Source organism: Cervus canadensis, chromosome 26 (assembly GCF_019320065.1).
Source record: "Cervus canadensis isolate Bull #8, Minnesota chromosome 26, ASM1932006v1, whole genome shotgun sequence".
NCBI lineage: Eukaryota > Metazoa > Chordata > Mammalia > Artiodactyla > Cervidae > Cervus > Cervus canadensis.
The window spans coordinates 4,182,787-4,200,548 of record NC_057411.1 but is presented as its reverse complement, the minus strand read 5'-3'; the positions used below and the strand labels follow the sequence as shown (position 1 = coordinate 4,200,548).

Genomic DNA, 17,762 nt, shown 5'->3' with positions numbered 1-17,762 from the left:
AAAGAAGATAAAACGGTTTCTATTTCAAATTCAAAGAACAATCATTAAAATATGAAAACCATTAGGAATTAGAAATGTACACTTTTTCCCAATAATTTTTAGCTACCGAAAGTTGCTTTCCTTTGTGGACCAACTGTATATACCATCAAGGAAAGTAATTTCCCCCTAAGATAAGGGGGAAAACATGCACGCGTTTTTCTACAAGGGAAGCGGTACGAGCTAGGATCCTGGTTTCCGTCCAGTGCTTCATCTCCCATCTTCCTTAAGGCTAGGTAAAAAACTCCAAAGGAGCACATCCGTTATCTTCTTTGGCTTCCGCTCTCCAGCCAAGGACTCACGTCCGGTCTCCGCAGGCCCACTCTCCGAAAAGAAGCGACTAAAGCGGTGCACTTCCCGGGGAAGAGAGAGGAGGAGTCTGGAGTGCCAGTCACCTTCACAAATGCCCTCTTCCCGTCCCGAGAGACGAAACGCAAGTGATGCCACTGGAGGCGGGGAAAAAGTCTTTTCGCCCGCCCGATTGATTTTTTTTCCTGGCACTGGCAAAGTGATTTGCTTTTCGAGAAAGAGAAGGTCCCCTTTCTCTTTCGAGAAAGAGAAGGGATGGCTTCGGGATCCCTCATACAAGAAACTCTCCTCTGTCCTCGCTTCCCGCATCCAGGGTTAAAGCCAAAGCCACCCTGATCTAAAGCCACCCCAATCTGAACTCCCGGGACCGGCCGCACCCTCCGCAGCTAACCAGGCCCCGCCTCCCCTGCTTTCCAGTAACCGGAGCGAGGAAGGGGGCGCCGGGGAGATCTCGGCTTTCCTGCACGCCCGGCGGCAGCCGCGGATCGCGCAGACGCGTAGCTCTAGGGAGCAGGAGTCTCCTTCGGCGCCCGGGATCCCCAGCGCTGCTCCGAGCTGCCTAACAGGGCACATCGCATGCGCACCGACACGCACCGGGGAAAGGGAGAGTGAGGGGAGGGACGAACGAAACGCGCCGGCAGTCGGAGCCCGCAGGGGGTCACTGACTACGCATGCGCCAGGAGGGAGCGCAATCACAGACTAGTCTTGCGGCTACCGGCTTAAAAAAGGAAACCCTCGAGACCGAGAGCGCGAAGGAAATCTGGCCGCCGACGCGTGCGCGCTCCCGGTGAGTGGCGCCCCGCCGGGTGGGCCTGGGGCCTGACGTCCGCCGGCAGGCTTGCCTGAGCGGCGCATGCGTGGTCCCGGCCGGTGGAGGAGGGGAAGGGAAGGGAGGGGGAGGAGTTGAGGGCGGCTGTAGCGGTGAATTTTGGGGGGTGGGCTGGGGGCGCCACTCAGCCCCAGGTGCTGCTAGAGCTGGGAGCCGCAGCGTCTTCAGGACGCTGCCAGGCTAGTGGTTCCGAGTCGCCGCAGCTGGACTCCAGGGTGCGGGAGGGAAGAAGCCGGAGCCGCCGCAAGCCACACGGTGAGGGCGCCGGGAAGTGGGGGGAGCGGGAGGGCGGTGTGTGTGGGGCCGGGGGGCGGCGGCCAGGGGAGGGGCGGGCTGGCGCTGAAGCCCAAGTTTTGCTTATCGCTCGAGTGTGTCTCTTCTCGGGAGTTGGGGTGGAGGCCCGCCCCGTTTGAAGGGCCTTTCGGGACAGCTGGGGTTACCTGCGGGGCAGGGGCGGGATTGGGGTGCGCGGCGGGGCCGGGTGGCCGGAGCGCGCCCTTGGGTTGGGGCCGATCCGAGCGGCAGAGCGGCGGGGAGAGCCGAAGAGCCGGTGCGGAGAGGGCTTTCGCTGGGGACCCGCTAGGCCTTGTGACCCACTTTATTCCTGTCACAACTCGGGCACGTTTGGAGCGGCGCCCAATGGGGCGCCGGGACGGCCAGCTCCTCCGGGGAACCCCCGCCCTCCCGGCTCCCGGCCCGCGCACAGCGGCCCGCAGTCCGAGCGGCGGCCGCCGCCGCCCGTGGGCTGGTTCCGTTAGTGGTCGCGGTTCCGGGGCTGGGTCCCCGGGGAGCGCGCTGCTCCTCGCGTCCGACTCGAGCCGCCGCGCGGGTTCGAAGGCTCCGGGGCGGCGCCGGTCTTCCTTGAGTCCACCCGCGCCCGCCCGCTCCGGGTCACCGCGGAGGCTGATTCTTATGGAAACCTTTCCGCCTGCGAAGCTGGACTCTAGCTGGTCCTGGCGTGCTGGCCCCGGGAGAGTAATTTCCGACGCGTAGCGCCGCAGAGCTTACATTCTTGAGTGCGTTTTCGCTGGTGTACAAGTCGTCCTGTTGCTAATACCAGAATCCTGAAAGGTAAAAACCTCGGCCTCTGACTAGGGGAATGAAAGGTCGAATCAGGTGGCGGCTGCTTGCTATTAGAATGCCACGCTGTCCGACTTGAAGGCTTTCTAACCTTAAAAAAGAAAAGCAACAACAGTGTTTTCTTTTACAGTGAAAGAAAAGCACTAGAAGGAACTTTTAGTCATTGTTGATTTGGCTGTTAACGCTGATGCCCCAATCAAAAAAAGGTAATTTCACTTGAAGTCTGCATTGTAATTTGTACCTTCATTTTAAGTGATAAAATTGTGCGACGTTTTCCGTCTACTTGGTTGGAAAGTAAGCGCTCTAAAAAGGATGTAATTTAAATAATGAGTTGCTTTGTCTGTTTTTAGATCTTGGGGGGGGGAGAAACTGTTATAGTAGTTAACTGTATAGAATGTCATTAAAGTTTAGCCTGAAGAAGATAGATGAAAGTTGTGGTAGTCATAATCCGCTGTGAAAACGAATGAGGAGGCTTTGTGTGTAATGACATGGAAAGATCTCCAAAGTATGTTATAAAGTGAAAAAACAAGATGTAGGACAGCGTGAATAATGTGCTACTTTGTGTAATAACGAGGCACCCATGGAATAGGAATATAAATTTGTGTTGTTTTTATAAGTATAAAGAAACTGGCGGGGGAGGATAGTGGACAATTGATAATAGTTGTGGAGAGGGAGGAGTAACCTGATGAGGGGATGGTGGGAAATGACAAGTACATTGTATGCCTTTATGTTTTGAGTATTTGTGACTATATTATGCATTTGTAAACTGGATTAAACAAAAATCCTTCTCTCCAAAATAACTTGCTCAAAATAATTTGTCTGTCTTTCCTAATTTGTAGTAATTTTGGCCATTTTTAATATGGTTTCTCTTAGTGTTTTTTTTTTTTTTTTTAAGGGGAAACGACCTAAACTTGACAGAAAGTTTTAAGTATGGCTATCTAGGCTCCAGATTTTAAGATGCTAATGTTGCAAATTTAACTGTTAAAAATGTTTAGTCATATTTTGCTTTGCTAAAATATATGACATTATTTACATTTGACATTTTGGCTTATGCTGTGTTCAGAGCATAGTTTTTCCTCCTGCTTTTTCCCTAGAAGTCCTAGTTGTATAAAATTTTACTTTTGCTCTTTTTAACCCCAAAGTTGTGATGACAAGTAGTTGGAGAATATGAACTCTCCATTAAAATGATATTGGAATTGATTGTCTAGATTGCTTTTCAGATGGGGAAATGCTTTTCTCAAGACAGTCAGACATGAACTGCATGTAAATTTATATGTGTGTGTGTTTAGAGAGAGATCCTGGATATAGATACAGTACTTACAGAGAATTAAAATTGAGAGTCAATGTTCTGTTGGTGCAAATGCTAAAATTTTTTTATGACTTAATGGATTGCTGAAAATAGTATGTAATTTCAGGGGGGAGGGTACTCAAAATTCCTCTGGTGGCTAATATCATATAATCAGAGTAGTGAATGTTGAGTAGTGGGTGACAGGTGCTATGGGCATTTTTGTTGTGTTTCCAGCATTCCTTTTTATTTTGGAGGATAGGATAATTTTGTTATTTCTCTTTGATCTGTAGGTCTCTGGTAGTTAAATTTCTGCAAATGGCATTTAATTTTCATTTGAATTCCATATAGGTCTGTTCATTCTTTTTGAAAAACATTAGAGAAGTAAGTCAATGTTCAGGAAAAATTTAGACAAGGCAATGTATTTATAATAGGTGAAAACGCTTTTTACATCCTTCTATCACATCTTTCCCCAGAGATAACTACTGTTACGTTGTTACGTAACCTTTGAGTTCTTTTTCTGTGTATTTACATAGACCTTTAATCTCAAAAATTAAATTGTCTTGATGGTCTGCTTTGTCAGTTTGTCTCTGCTGTGAGCTCTGTTACCACTCATAGGGCAGGGAAACGACCTGGATTGGATATGTCAGAAAGTTAAGCAACTGAGCCTCTCCTGGTCCTCTGACGTGAACCTAGGCATACTTTGTCTTTAACTAAGAGACATTGATTTACTTGGAAGGAATCCATCAGGGGAAACAGGAGAAGAAGCTTTTTGGTCTGGATTTTGCTTTAATGACAGCAGACAAGTTGTATACATACTTCTTCTCATAACATTACCTTTCTAATAGTTCCAGAGGTGTTTTTTGGTGGTTGTTTTGTTTCATTTTGTTTTTAAACCGAGCTGAGAATAATGACTAAGACTTCATTCTTTTTAGGTGTTAGAGAGTTGGCTATTAGTCAAGACTCTTTACTAACCTGTGAGATACATAGAAGGATGCAGTACAGTTGACCCTTCCCTGAAGAGTTGGACATGACTGAGTGCACACACACCCTTAAAAGAGCATGTGTGTAATGATTTAACACAAGTTAGGAAATGGTAGATTCCAGGAGAAAAACGTACCTAAGGTTTGTAAGGGTAAGACTGTTTCCAGCTTTTTATTTTTGTGGGCATGGGGTTTGAATGGAGAGTAGAGATATATCGTGACATTTAAAATAGTTAGGAAAGGATAGAGCAAATTTAGCTTGTCTTAGCTCTTAACGGGTAAGAAAGTAAGGTTTAAGTTGTGTCCTCATAGCAGGCACTAATTGAAAGCTTATTTTTGTTTTTTTACTCTCTCCCACTAGAAAGAACCATTTGATGTTTTACTTGATAATTATAATACAGTCTCTCTTGGATTTCAGGATTTGGAGAAGTAATAGGGGATTTAATTCTGACGGTTAACTGTTTTCTGGCATCTAATGTTTCAGGCAGTGTTAATACTAAAAGTAAATTGTTTTTTCCTGTCATTTTTTCCTCAAAGCACATATTTAATGTACCTGCTCCCCCACATTTTTACTTCTTGTGCTGTGTCAAATAAAATACTTATTTTCTGAAATATTTTAAACTATGAAAGCAAACAGCATTATGGTGAAAAATCTGTCAAAGTTCCTCATTCAGCAAAATTTGTATTTCTATTTGTATTTCTTTCCAGTTCTTTGCAGATGCATAAAGTAAAAAAAAAAAAAAAAAAAAGAGGGAAACTTTCATAGTTTCTTGTAGGTATTGTCCCAGTATTGTACATTGTATTTTATCCTTTTCTGAGTCTAAAATTCTAGGTGGAATTGTATGAATTATAGAAAACTTTTTTAGTGTCAGAACAATTTAATCTTACTAATTTACTGTAATTGTTAAAATGGCATTTATATTTATAGGTTACTTTACAACCATCTGTTAGTCATTTTTATAGCTCTGTTGGGTGTAACTTCTGTGAATTAGGTGGGTAAGAGATTCCTGTTTTTCTCTATGTTTTTGATTATATGAATATTAGATTACCTAAGCTCATCCTTGTAAGTATAATGTCATCTTTGAGTTATTACTTGTTTTAGGTGTGTATTTCACAAAGATGTCATTCTGCTTACTATTTTAAGTGTTAGAAGTTTACAGAAAAATCACTTTTGAAAAATAAATTTTTATGTGTTATTTTTAACCTTTATAAGATACTGTTTAGAATGTGATTTACCTTTTATTTTTCAGAAATATTTCTGAAAAACAGGGTAGGTATCTATGAAGCAGTTTGCACACACTCCATTAAAATTTAAGCTATAATATTTTTTTACAGAGAGTGAGTTTGATTGCTTCAAAACTTCCTTAAAAGGAAAATCTTAATACTAAGAAAGAATACTTTCACCCAAAGAATTGACATTACATTTCTGTAGGATTTCGGTGACATTTGATGCAACTCTTAGGTATCTATATCCTCTAGATTAAGTCAGGGAGAAAAACTGCTTAACTTATTTTCAATAGAAAATAAATATGATATTAAAGCTCAGTGCAGGAGTTTTAATGTGTCTTTTGTTGTCATTTTTTTTGGAAGTTACATGTTTTCTCAGGTTTCTGTGACTTTTGATAGCAACTGCTTTTTTACTTTTTTCTTTTTTGTCACGAAAATAGGAAGTTTTTAGTGTTTATTTCTTTTGTTCATTTATTTTCAGTAACATGATCAGATCTTTAAAATATCTGGTTTTGTGTTGAATAAAGATTATTATTATTTATTGCTTGAAATTTAATAATAGCAAACTATTTTAACAAGATCTTAACAAGATCTTACTTATGTTTGTAGCTTGGTGTAGTGATTAGGAGTGCAGGGCTCTACAGCTAGCCTGGTTGGCATTCACATCCTGGCTTTATTACTAGTGATTGGACAAATGTTACCTCAATTTCTCATCTATGAAATGACGATAATGCTAGTTCATAATGTTATGTGAGGATTAAACAGTACTTGCAAATTACTTAGGACAATGAGTATCATATTAGTTAATTGTTCAATAAAAAATGTTAGCTGTTATTATTTCTGTTGTTTTGGTACTTTCATAGTGTGTATCAAACATGGCTCTTATTTTTTGGGAGGGGAGTCCTAATTACCATTAAGTTACTTAGAGTTTTGTTTCTAGGTAGAGAATTTGAGAGAGAGAGTATGTGTGTTAAGTCACTTCAGTTGTGTCCGACTCCTTGCGACCCCATGGACTGTAGGCTGCCAGACTCCTCTGTTCATGGGATTCTCCCGGCAAGAATACTGGAGTGGGTTGCCATTTCCGTCTCCAGAATTTGAGAGTACTTGACCTTTTTATGTAACTTAGAACAATGAAAATGTTATTAGAAAATGTTGCCAAGATGCTTGGTATTGCATATTTCTTTGAAATCCCTTTGCCAAGTAGAGTTTTGAAAGACTGGTGATTTGTTTTTCCTATGTTGAAACTTAAATTTTAGTTGAAATAATATTAGAGGTTACTTTGGAAAAAACACACAAATTAAAATGCAGAATGTTAGAACTCAGATTTTATTTTATAACTTATATAGTTCTGTAGAAATTTCACAGATTTTTATTAGAAGCAGGAAGAGAAATGAGAGTAACATTAATTAATGGAAAAAGCTGTTTTCTATTCTTACCTGATAATTTTTGTCTCCATCAGAAGTGGTTGATGATATAATGTATTTGTCATTTAAAGGTGCCAGTTTCACATAGAGTTTGTGTGAGACAAATTTATATTGTTTAGCCTCTTTTTAGACTTGATCACATTATTATATATATATTTTTAAGTCTTTCACTTGTCAGAGATGATCATTGTTAAGATTTTTTTTTTTTTTGCTTTGAAAATAGTTTTGTAGTTTTTATAAAAATGAATCTTATTTTTGGGAAAGAGTTAAAGTATTAAAAACTACAAAGAAAATCTATGATTAAAAAAAAAATTCCCCAAAATCCCCGGGATGAAGCTCTCTGTTAATTTTTTTTTTTTCAGCATTTTCTAAGGTAGTTGGGGTGTGTTTGTATGTATAAATGTATGTGTTAAAATTTTATAGCAAGTAGAATAAAATGCAGTTTTATAAACTACCGTTTTCCTCTCATCATGTTTTCTGGATATCTTTAATTGTAAAGTCATATTTTCATTATTTTTTATCTGTGTTGTTTAGTCACTGAATTGTGTTTTCTCTTGCAACTCCATGGACTGTAGCTGCCAGGCTCCTCTGTCCATGGGATTTCCCAGGCAAGAGTACTAGAATGGCTTGCCATTTCTTTCTCCAAGAGTTCTTCCTGATCCAGGGATCAAACCCAAAGTCTCCTGCATTGCAGGCAGATTCTTTTACCACTGAGCCACCTGGGAAGGCCTTTTTTTTTTTTTTAAATTTAGTTTTAGTCTTTTACTTTGTTTTCAGTTGACCTTTGAGCAACGTGGCAGCAACTCTCTGCATGATTGGAAAAGTAAAAAAATCCACGTATAACTTATAATTGGCCCCTTCCAAGGTTCCTCAGTACCCAGTGTTCCCCATTCTTTGATTCAAGCAGTCACAGTTCATATGTTACTCAAGTATTTATTTACTGTTGGGAAAAAATCTGGGCACAGGACGGAGGGAGTTTAAACTTGTGTTACTCAGGGGTCTATTATAGTTACATTTTTGCTAATAATAGCTGAGTTTGACTTCTCTTTGAGTCATCTGTTTTGCATTCCCTTTTATCACTCCTGTTTTGCTCTTTTTTGTGTGTTAATCTAATTTTCCCCCTTTTTCCTATTAATTCATTAGTTATATATTCTTTCATTATACCATTAAGGGTTATTCTTGAGGTTGCATACAATAAGCATACTTGACTTACAATGCAAATTATTTATAATACAAATAGTTCAAATTATTACAATAATGACTTTCTTACGCATTAACTCATATACCAACCTTTTTGCATTATTATCATTCTGCATTTTATTTATACTTACTTTAGACGCCAGAGAACAGTATGGTTTTGGACAGTCAATTTCTGTTCATATTTACCCTTTCCAGGGTTCTCCTTTCTTGCATTTTGAAGTCTGGGTTCTTTTTCCTTCTGTCTGAATAGCTTCCTTTAGTAGTATGTGTTTTAATACTGGTCAACCTACTGACTGAATTTTTCCTTTTTTGTTTGTCTGAAAACATCTTAATTTCACCTTTTAAAAATAATATTTTCACAGGGTATAGAACTCTACATTGACAGTTATTTTATTGTCTTCTGGCTTTATGTTAAAGTCTTATTGAAGGTAATGTATCAATGTATGTCTTGCTAATAATAATGTCTTCTGTTTTTCTCAAAGGACTTTTCAGAATGCTTTTTCTTCTCTTACTTTTTTAGCAATTTGACTGTGATGTGTTGAGGTGTTGTTTTCTTTGTATTTTGCTTAATGTTCCTAGAGCTTTTTTGAATATGTAGCTTGGTGCCTTTTAGTTTTGGAAAGTTCTCTGTCATTACATCTTCAATTATTGCTTCTGCCTGTCTCATCCTTTATGGATTCTAATTTAAACATGTATTACACCCTATCTTCATGTTTCAAATGTCTCTTAAAAATTTTTTTTATCTCCGTACTTCCATTGAATATCTTATAATGAACTGTCTTACAGTACACCAAAAGCTACTTTATTTTTCTCCAAGTGAAAATTTTGTGTTAATTTTGCATGATAACTTTGAGTTCTAAAACATCCATTTGATCCTATTTTATAGATTTTTAATAGACTCCAGTTCTCTTGAACATATTGATTATAATTGTGTACATACTTGTCTGTTAAATAATTGCAGTATCTGCATCATCCCTTCGTCTACATACATTGTTTTTCTGTTGATTGTTTTTCATGTAGTTGTGGCATTCTTTCTCTCTGTATGTTGACAGGTTTTTCAAAGAACTTGCCCATTTCATCTAAGTTGTTGAATTAGTAAAGTTGTTTATATCTTACTATCCTTTAAATAGCTGTAGAATATATTTTGAGTGTCATATCAGTATAATCTACAGAGATTTGGTATCATTTCTGATGTTGATAATTTGTGTCTTCTGTCTTTTTTCCCTGATAATTCTGGCTTAAGATTTATTAACTTTTATTAAGATTCTTGAAGAACCAGCTTTTGGTTTAACTGATTTCCTCTAGTTCTCCTGTTTTTTGTTTCCTTATTTCTTCTCTGATCTTAATTCCTTTCTTTAACTTACTTTGAGCTTAGTTTGTTTTCTTTTTCTAGTTTCTTAAGATAGAAGCTGAGGTCATTAATTTGTGATCTTTCTCCCCTAATATATGCGTGGTATAAATTTCCCTTAAATATTCCTTACCAGTTTTAATATTTTTATATTTTTTAATTTTCATTCAGTTCAGAATATTTTTTAATTTACTTTTTGATGCCTTCTTTGGCCTATAGATTATTTATAAGTGTATTATTTAGTCTCCAAAAATTTGAGGGTTTTCCAGAGATCTGTTATTTTTAAGTTAACTCCCATGATGAAACAATATACTTTTATGACTTGGATCTTTTTAAATTTGTTGAGATTTGGTTTTTTTTTTTTTTGAGATTTGTTTTGTGGCCCAGAATATGATCTTAGTAAATGCTCCATGTGTGCTTGAAAAGAATTTGTATTCTGTTGTTGGGTGGAGTGTTCTATAAATATCAGTTAGGTCAAGTTGGTTGAGTATTTTTGTTTATGTCTTGTAATTTTTGATTGAATGCCAGACATCGTGAATTAAAAAACAAAATAAAGCAAGCATTACCAAGTATGTTCTGCCAGAGGGTGTTTACCTTTTCTTTCAGGCAGATAGAATAGGGAGCCAGACACTTTAATTTATGTGAAGGCTGGGTTGCTATTTGAGTAGTTTGGTGATACTCTTCTTTATGTTATTTGTAGGGTGTGGTTTTCTAAGACTTTCATTTCAAAGCCTGGTAGTCTTTATCCCCTTGGTAGTGCCAAAGGTGGGAAATTTCACTTTGTTTTTCAAGTTTTTCAGTTATTATTTAGCTTTTTAGCTGTGCGTTGATTAAAAGTAAGCAAATATCCTTGAGTTTGCGGCCCCTGCAGTTTCCCATTTTTGTTACTCCAGCCGTGTGTAAACATCACAAGCTTTCCCGGCTTCTTGGTTCCTCAGCAGCAGCATTTCATACAGGCCAAATCTCAAGTTTTTCACCCTTCACCCCATCCTATAATCTGGAAATACCCCCTGGGAAAAGACAACTGCAGATCATCTAAACACCTTGAAAAAATTTCCCCGTCTTTGGAGTTGTAGGCCTTATTGTCTCCCATGCTTTAAGGACATCTCTATATTGCCTTTAAAAATATGATTTTTATAATTTATTTAGCTTTTCTAGTTGTTCTTAAGAAGGATATTGGCCTGCTGCAAACTGCTGCATCCTGCTCGGATGTACACAACTCGTTGTTGTTTTAATATTTTGGCTGTGGCTTGTGGCGTTCAGTTCCACGACCAGGGGTCAGACTGAGGCCATGGCAGCAGCAGTGCCAGATCCCCACACTGAGCCACCAGGAAACTCCCTCCCTGTTGGTTTTTAAAGCTTCACCGAAGAACTTAATTTTCATGAGCAATTTTGTATTAAACATTCTTCTAGGTTTTAGGTAGTGGAGTTTTAGTTTCGGACCTAGTAAAAAGGCCAAATTTATTTTTTAAAACAGATTTATTGGGATATAATTTTTATATGTTAAAATCCACTCAGTTTAAGTATACATGTTGCATTTTCATTGATGTATACGTTTTTGTAACCACTACCACAATCAAGATACAGAAAGATCCTGACAACCCAAAAAGTTCTCTCTCCTTTCTTGCTGTCCAGTTGCTAAGTTGTGTCTGACTCTTTGTGACCCCGTGAGCTGCAGCACGCCAGGCTTCCGTGTCCTTCAGTCTCCTGGAGTTTGCTCAAACTCATGTCCACTGAATCAGTGATGCCATCCAACCATCTCATCCTCTGTCACCCTCTTCTCTTTTCCTCAGTCTTTCCCAGCAGCCACCTCTCCCTGGGAGCCACCAATCTCTTGTTTCTTAATACAGTTTTTCCTTTCACACAATGTAGTATAATTGAGGTTAATACAGTGTGTGGTCTTCTGGGTCTAGCTTGCACTTAGCATAATGCTTTTGATACTCTTCTGTGTCAATAGTTTCTCTTTTTTTTTTCTGAATGCTTTTTACATTGTATGAGACATGACATAATTTGTTTATAACTATTAGTTGTTGAACTTTTCAATTGCTTCCAGTTTTTGGGTATTATAAACAAAACTGCTAAGCATTTTGTACATGTATTTTTATTTCACTTTGGCAAATGTAGGAATAGAATTGCTGGGTTATGTGATAATTATAAGTTTAACTTTGTAAGGCACTGAGGATCTGTTTTCTAAAGTGATGGTACTATTTTACATTCCCTTCAGCAGTGTGAGATTTTCAGTTGCTCTACATTCTTGCTAACACTTGGTATTGTCAGCATTTTTGAATTTTTGCAGTTCTAGTGGTTGTGTAATGTTATATCTCATTGTCATTTTAATTTACATTTTCCTGGTGACTAATATATTAAATATGTTTACATGTGCTTTTGGTCATTCATATATTTTCTTTTGTGAGATGTCACCTCACATATTTTGCCCATTTAAAGAACCGGGTTGCTTGTTCATGACAGAGTTTTTTTGTTTTTGTTTTTTGTATTCTGATATGAGACTTTTGGGGCTTCCCTGGTGGCTCAGAGGGTAAAGCGTCTGCCTACAATGCGGGAGACCTGGGTTTGATCCCTGGGTCGGGAAGATCCCCTGGAGAAGGAAATGGCAACCCACTCCAGTACTCGTGCCTGAAAAATCCCATGGACAGCAAAGCCTGAAAGGCTACAGTCCATGGGGTCGCAAAGAGTCGGACACGACTGAGCCAGTTCACTTTCACTATGAGACTTTTATCAGATATTAGAATTGTGAAAGATCATCATGGCTGCCCTTAATGGTATCTGAAGAATGAAATTTTAAATTTTGATGAAATCCAATTTATTAATTATTTAATGCTTCATATTTTTGTGTCCTATCTAAGAAATGTGTCTGTGTCTATGTCGAAGATTTTCTCTCATCTTTTCTTGTAGGCATTTTATAGTTTAGCTTTTATGTTTAAGTTCATGATTCATTTCAGTTGATTTTTACATGTGAAATGAGGAATGTGTTTTGAGGTTCTTTTTCCAGTTTTTTAAATTTAATTAAAAATGATCTATTTATTTATTTTTGGCTGTGCTGGATCTTTGCTGCTGTGTGGGTTTGTCTCTCGTTGGGTGAGTAGGGGCTGCTCTCCAGTTGCAGTGCAAGACCTTCTCATCGTAGTTACTTCTCTTGCTGTGGAGCACGGGCTCTAAGGTGCTCATCTCCTGTAGCTCTGGCTCACGGGCTCAGAGGCAGTAGCTCTGGGCTGTAGGTGCTCATGCTCCTCTAGCTGTGGGTCACAGGCTCAGAGGCTGTAGCTCTAGGCTGTAGGTGCTCGTGCTCCTCTAGCTGTGGGTCACAGGCTCAGAGGCTGTAGCTCTGGGCTTAGGTGCTCATGCTCCTCTAGCTGTGGGTCACAGGCTCAGAGGCTGTAGCTCTAGGCTTAGGTGCTCATACTCCTCTAGCTGTGGGTCACAGGCTCAGAGGCTGTAGCTCTGGGCTTAGGTGCTCATGCTCCTCTAGCTGTGGGTCACAGGCTCAGAGGCTGTAGCTCTAGGCTTAGGTGCTCATACTCCTCTAGCTGTGGGTCACAGGCTCAGAGGCTGTAGCTCTGGGCTTAGGTGCTCATGCTCCTCTAGCTGTGGGTCACAGGCTCAGAGGCTGTAGCTCTAGGCTTAGGTGCTCATACTCCTCTAGCTGTGGGTCACAGGCTCAGAGGCTGTAGCTCTGGGCTTAGGTGCTCATGCTCCTCTAGCTGTGGGTCACAGGCTCAGAGGCTGTAGCTCTAGGCTTAGGTGCTCATACTCCTCTAGCTGTGGGTCACAGGCTCAGAGGCTGTAGCTCTGGGCTTAGGTGCTCATGCTCCTCTAGCTGTGGGTCACAGGCTCAGAGGCTGTAGCTAGCTGTAGGTGCTCGTGCTCCTCTAACTGTGGCTCACGGCTCAGAGGCTGTAGCTCTAGGCTTAGGTGCTCGTGCTCCTCTAGCTGTGGGAAGGCTCAGAGGCTGTAGCTCTGGGCTTAGGTGCTCATGCTCCTCTAGCTGTGGGTCACGGGCTCAGAGGCTGTAGCTCTAGGCTGTAGGTGCTCGTGCTCCTCTAGCTGTGGCTCACGGGCTCAGAGGCTGTAGCTCTGGGCTTAGGTGCTCATGCTCCTCTAGCTGTGGCTCACGGGCTCAGAGGCTGTAGCTCTGGGCTTAGGTGCTCATGCTCCTGTAGCTCTGGCTCACGGGCTCAGAGGCTGTAGCTCTGGGCTTAGGTGCTCATGCTCCTGTAGCTGTGGGTCACAGGCTCAGAGGCTGTAGCTCTAGGCTGTAGGTGCTCGTGCTCCTCTAGCTGTGGGTCACGGGCTCAGAGGCTGTAGCTCTGGGCTTAGGTGCTCATGCTCCTCTAGCTGTGGGTCACGGGCTCAGAGGCTGTAGCTCTGGGCTGTAGGTGCTCGTGCTCCTCTAGCTGTGGGTCACGGGCTCAGAGGCTGTAGCTCTAGGGCTGTAGGTGACATGGCTCCCTCTAGCTGTGGGTCACAGGCCAGAGGCTGTAGCTCTGGCTGTAGTGCTCAGCTCCTCTAGCTGTGGGTCACGGGCTAGAGGCTGTAGCTCTAGGCTGTAGGTGCCTCATGCTCCTCTAGCTGTGGGTCACGGTCAGAGGCTGTAGCTCTAAGGCTGTAGGTGCTTCGGCTCTCCTAGCTGTGGGTCACAGGCTCAGAGCTGTAGCTCTAGGCTGTAGGTGCTCGTGCTCCTCTAGCTGTGGGTCACAGGCTCAGAGGCTGTAGCTCTAGGCTGTAGGTGCTCGTGCTCCTCTAGCTGTGGCTCACGGGCTCAGAGGCTGTAGCTCTAGGCTTAGGTGCTCATGCTCCTCTAGCTGTGGCTCACGGGCTCAGAGGCTGTAGCTCTAGGCTTAGGTGCTCATGCTCCTGTAGCTCTGACTCACGGGCTCAGAGGCTGTAGCTCTGGGCTTAGGTGCTCATGCTCCTCTAGCTGTGGGTCACAGGCTCAGAGGCTGTAGCTCTGGGCTGTAGGTGCTCGTGCTCCTCTAGCTGTGGCTCATGGGCTCAGAGGCTGTAGCTCTGGGCTTAGGTGCTCGTGCTCCTCTAGCTGTGGGTCACGGGCTCAGAGGCTGTAGCTCTGGGCTGTAGGTGCTCATCTCCTGTAGCTCTGGCTCACGGGCTCAGAGGCTGTAGCTCTGGGCTTAGGTGCTCGTGCTCCTCTAGCTGTGGGTCACGGGCTCAGAGGCTGTAGCTCTGGGCTGTAGGTGCTCGTGCTCCTCTAGCTGTGGCTCACGGGCTCAGAGGCTGTAGCTCTGGGCTTAGGTGCTCATGCTCCTCTAGCTGTGGGTCACGGGCTCAGAGCTGTAGCTCTAGGCTGTAGTGCTCGTGCTCCTCTACTTGGGTCACGGGCTCAGAGGCGTAGCTCTAGGCTTAGGTGCTCATGTCCTGTAGCTGTGGGTCACAGGCTCAGAGGCGTAGCTCTAGGCTGTAGTGCTCGTGCTCCTCTAGCTGTGGCTCACGGCTAGAGGCTGTAGCTCTAGCTGTAGGTGCTTTCGTGCTCCTCTAGCTGTGGTCAGGGCTCAGAGGGCTGTAGCTCTGGGCTGTAGGTGCTCGTGCTCCTCTAGCTGTGGGTCACGGGCTCAGAGGCTGTAGCTGTAGGCTGTAGGTGCTCGTGCTCCTCTAGCTGTGGGTCACAGGCTCAGAGGCTGTAGCTCTAGGCTGTAGGTGCTCATGCTCCTCTAGCTGTGGGTCACAGGCTCAGAGGCTGTAGCTCTGGGCTGTAGGTGCTCATGCTCCTCTAGCTGTGGGTCACGGGCTCAGAGGCTGTAGCTCTGGGCTGTAGGTGCTCGTGCTCCTCTAGCTGTGGGTCACGGGCTCAGAGGCTGTAGCTGTAGGCTGTAGGTGCTCGTGCTCCTCTAGCTGTGGGTCACAGGCTCAGAGGCTGTAGCTCTAGGCTGTAGGTGCTCATGCTCCTCTAGCTGTGGGTCACAGGCTCAGAGGCTGTAGCTCTGGGCTGTAGGTGCTCATGCTCCTCTAGCTGTGGGTCACGGGCTCAGAGGCTGTAGCTCTAGGCTGTAGGTGCTCATGCTCCTCTAGCTGTGGGTCACGGCTCAGAGGCTGTAGGCTCTGGGCTGTAGGTGCTCATGCTCCTGACGCCTCTAGCTGTGGGTCACGGCCTCAGGCTGTAGCTCTGGGCTGTAGGTGCTCGTGCTTCCTCTAGCGTGGGTCACGGCTTCAGAGGCTGTAGCTGTAGGCCTGTAGGTGCTCGTGTCCTCTAGCTCGTAGGTCACGGGCATCAGGGCTGTAGCTCTGGGCTGTGGTGCTCGATGTCCTCTAGCTGTGGCTCACGGGCTCAGAGGCTGTAGCCTGGGCTAGGTGCTCATGCTCCTCTGCCTGTGGGTCACGGGCTCAGAGGCGTAGCTGTCTAGGCTGTAGTGCTGTGCTCCTCTAGCTGTGGGTCCACGGCTCAGAGGCTGTAGCTCAGCTTAGGTGCTCATCTCTCCTGTAGCTGTGGGTCCAACAGGCTCAGTAGCGTAGCTTCTAGGCTGTAGGTGCTCGTGCTCCTCTAGCTGTGGCTCACGGGCTCAGAGGCTGTAGCTCTGGGCTTAGGTGCTCATGCTCCTCTAGCTGTGGGTCACAGGCTCAGAGGCTGTAGCTCTGGGCTGTAGGTGCTCGTGCTCCTCTAGCTGTGGGTCACGGGCTCAGAGGCTGTAGCTCTGGGCTGTAGGTGCTCGTGCTCCTCTAGCTGTGGGTCACGGGCTCAGAGGCTGTAGCTGTAGGCTGTAGGTGCTCGTGCTCCTCTAGCTGTAGGTCACGGGCTCAGAGGCTGTAGCTCTAGGCTGTAGGTGCTCGTGCTCCTCTAGCTGTGGCTCACGGGCTCAGAGGCTGTAGCTCTGGGCTGTAGGTGCTCATGCTCCTCTAGCTGTGGGTCACAGGCTCAGAGGCTGTAGCTCTGGGCTGTAGGTGCTCATGCTCCTGTAGCTGTGGCTCACGGGCTCAGAGGCTGTAGCTCTGGGCTGTAGGTGCTCGTGCTCCTCTAGCTGTGGGTCACAGGCTCAGAGGCTGTAGCTCTGGGCTGTAGGTGCTCATGCTCCTCTAGCTGTGGCTCATGGGCTCAGAGGCTGTAGCTCTGGGCTGTAGGTGCTCATGCTCCTCTAGCTGTGGCTCACGGGCTCAGAGGCTGTAGCTCTGGGCTGTAGGTGCTCGTGCTCCTCTAGCTGTGGCTCACGGGCTCAGTAGTTGTGGCTCTGGGCCCTAGAGCACAGGCTCAGTAGTTGTGGTGCTCGGGCTTAGCTGCTTTGCAGCATGTAGGATCTTCCCAGCCCGGGGATCGAACCGCTGAATTGTTTCCTCTGAATTGGCAGACAGATTTTTTACCATGAAGCTGCCAGTGGGGGAAGCCCTATGGTTGAGATTCTTACGAAATTTTTTTTCGCCACATAAATATACAGTTTTTCTGCACCATTAATTGAGAGACTATTCTCTCTACTGAATTACTTTGTTACTTTTGTCAAAACTCAATCATATGTGTGTGAGTCTTTTTAAAAACTATTTTATGTAATGAACATATGTCCATCCTAACATCTGCACCTTAAAGTCTTGATTACTGTATCTTTAAACCTGGTAAGGGAAGCCCTTCAGTGCCATAAGCACAGTATGATTCTGCATTTGCTCAGGCCTTTTACGTTTGAAAATGCTTTTAGAAGTGGACTTACCTGTCTGTTCACCAAATACCTAGTGAGCATCTGCTGTGTGCTGGGCTCTGTTTTGTTGCTGGTTGTTGCAACGTGAACAAAGAACGCAAAAAGGCCTCCCCTTGGGGAGCTTATATTCCAACAGGGGTAGACCATGGTGATTAGTACTATGGAGGAAAGCAAATCAGTGTGTAGGAGGTTTCGGTATGGGGATGGGGAGGGAGAGATGTGTAATTTTAAGGTGGGTGGATAGAGAAATTTCTTCATTGAGAAATTGATATTTGAGCAGACCTCAGCCTGCTATATATCATGTAATGAAACAATGAACAGTTTCAGAAAAAGGGGGAAAGAAGGTAGGAGCTTGAATGTGTGCTAAGTGTGCTAGTTGCCTCCTAGGAGTC

General features: G+C 43.7%; 1 protein-coding gene across 15 annotated transcripts in view; it reads left to right on the top strand.

The window, feature by feature from the left end:
- Positions 1-748: 748 nt before the first annotated feature.
- The window catches only part of CLOCK (clock circadian regulator), a 131,956-nt gene continuing 114,942 nt past the window's right edge, over positions 749-17,762 (top strand). For 7 of the 15 annotated variants that reach the window (XM_043448408.1, XM_043448407.1, XM_043448417.1 and 4 more), the window contains exons 1-2: positions 1,237-1,429; positions 2,385-2,460. The gene's annotated coding sequence lies outside the window, so the exon portion shown is untranslated. Of the gene's footprint in view, positions 1,133-1,235; positions 1,430-1,583; positions 2,246-2,384; positions 2,461-17,762 lie in introns of those variants that run through there. The other 8 variants (XM_043448410.1, XM_043448404.1, XM_043448411.1 and 5 more) reach the window with 5 other exon arrangements.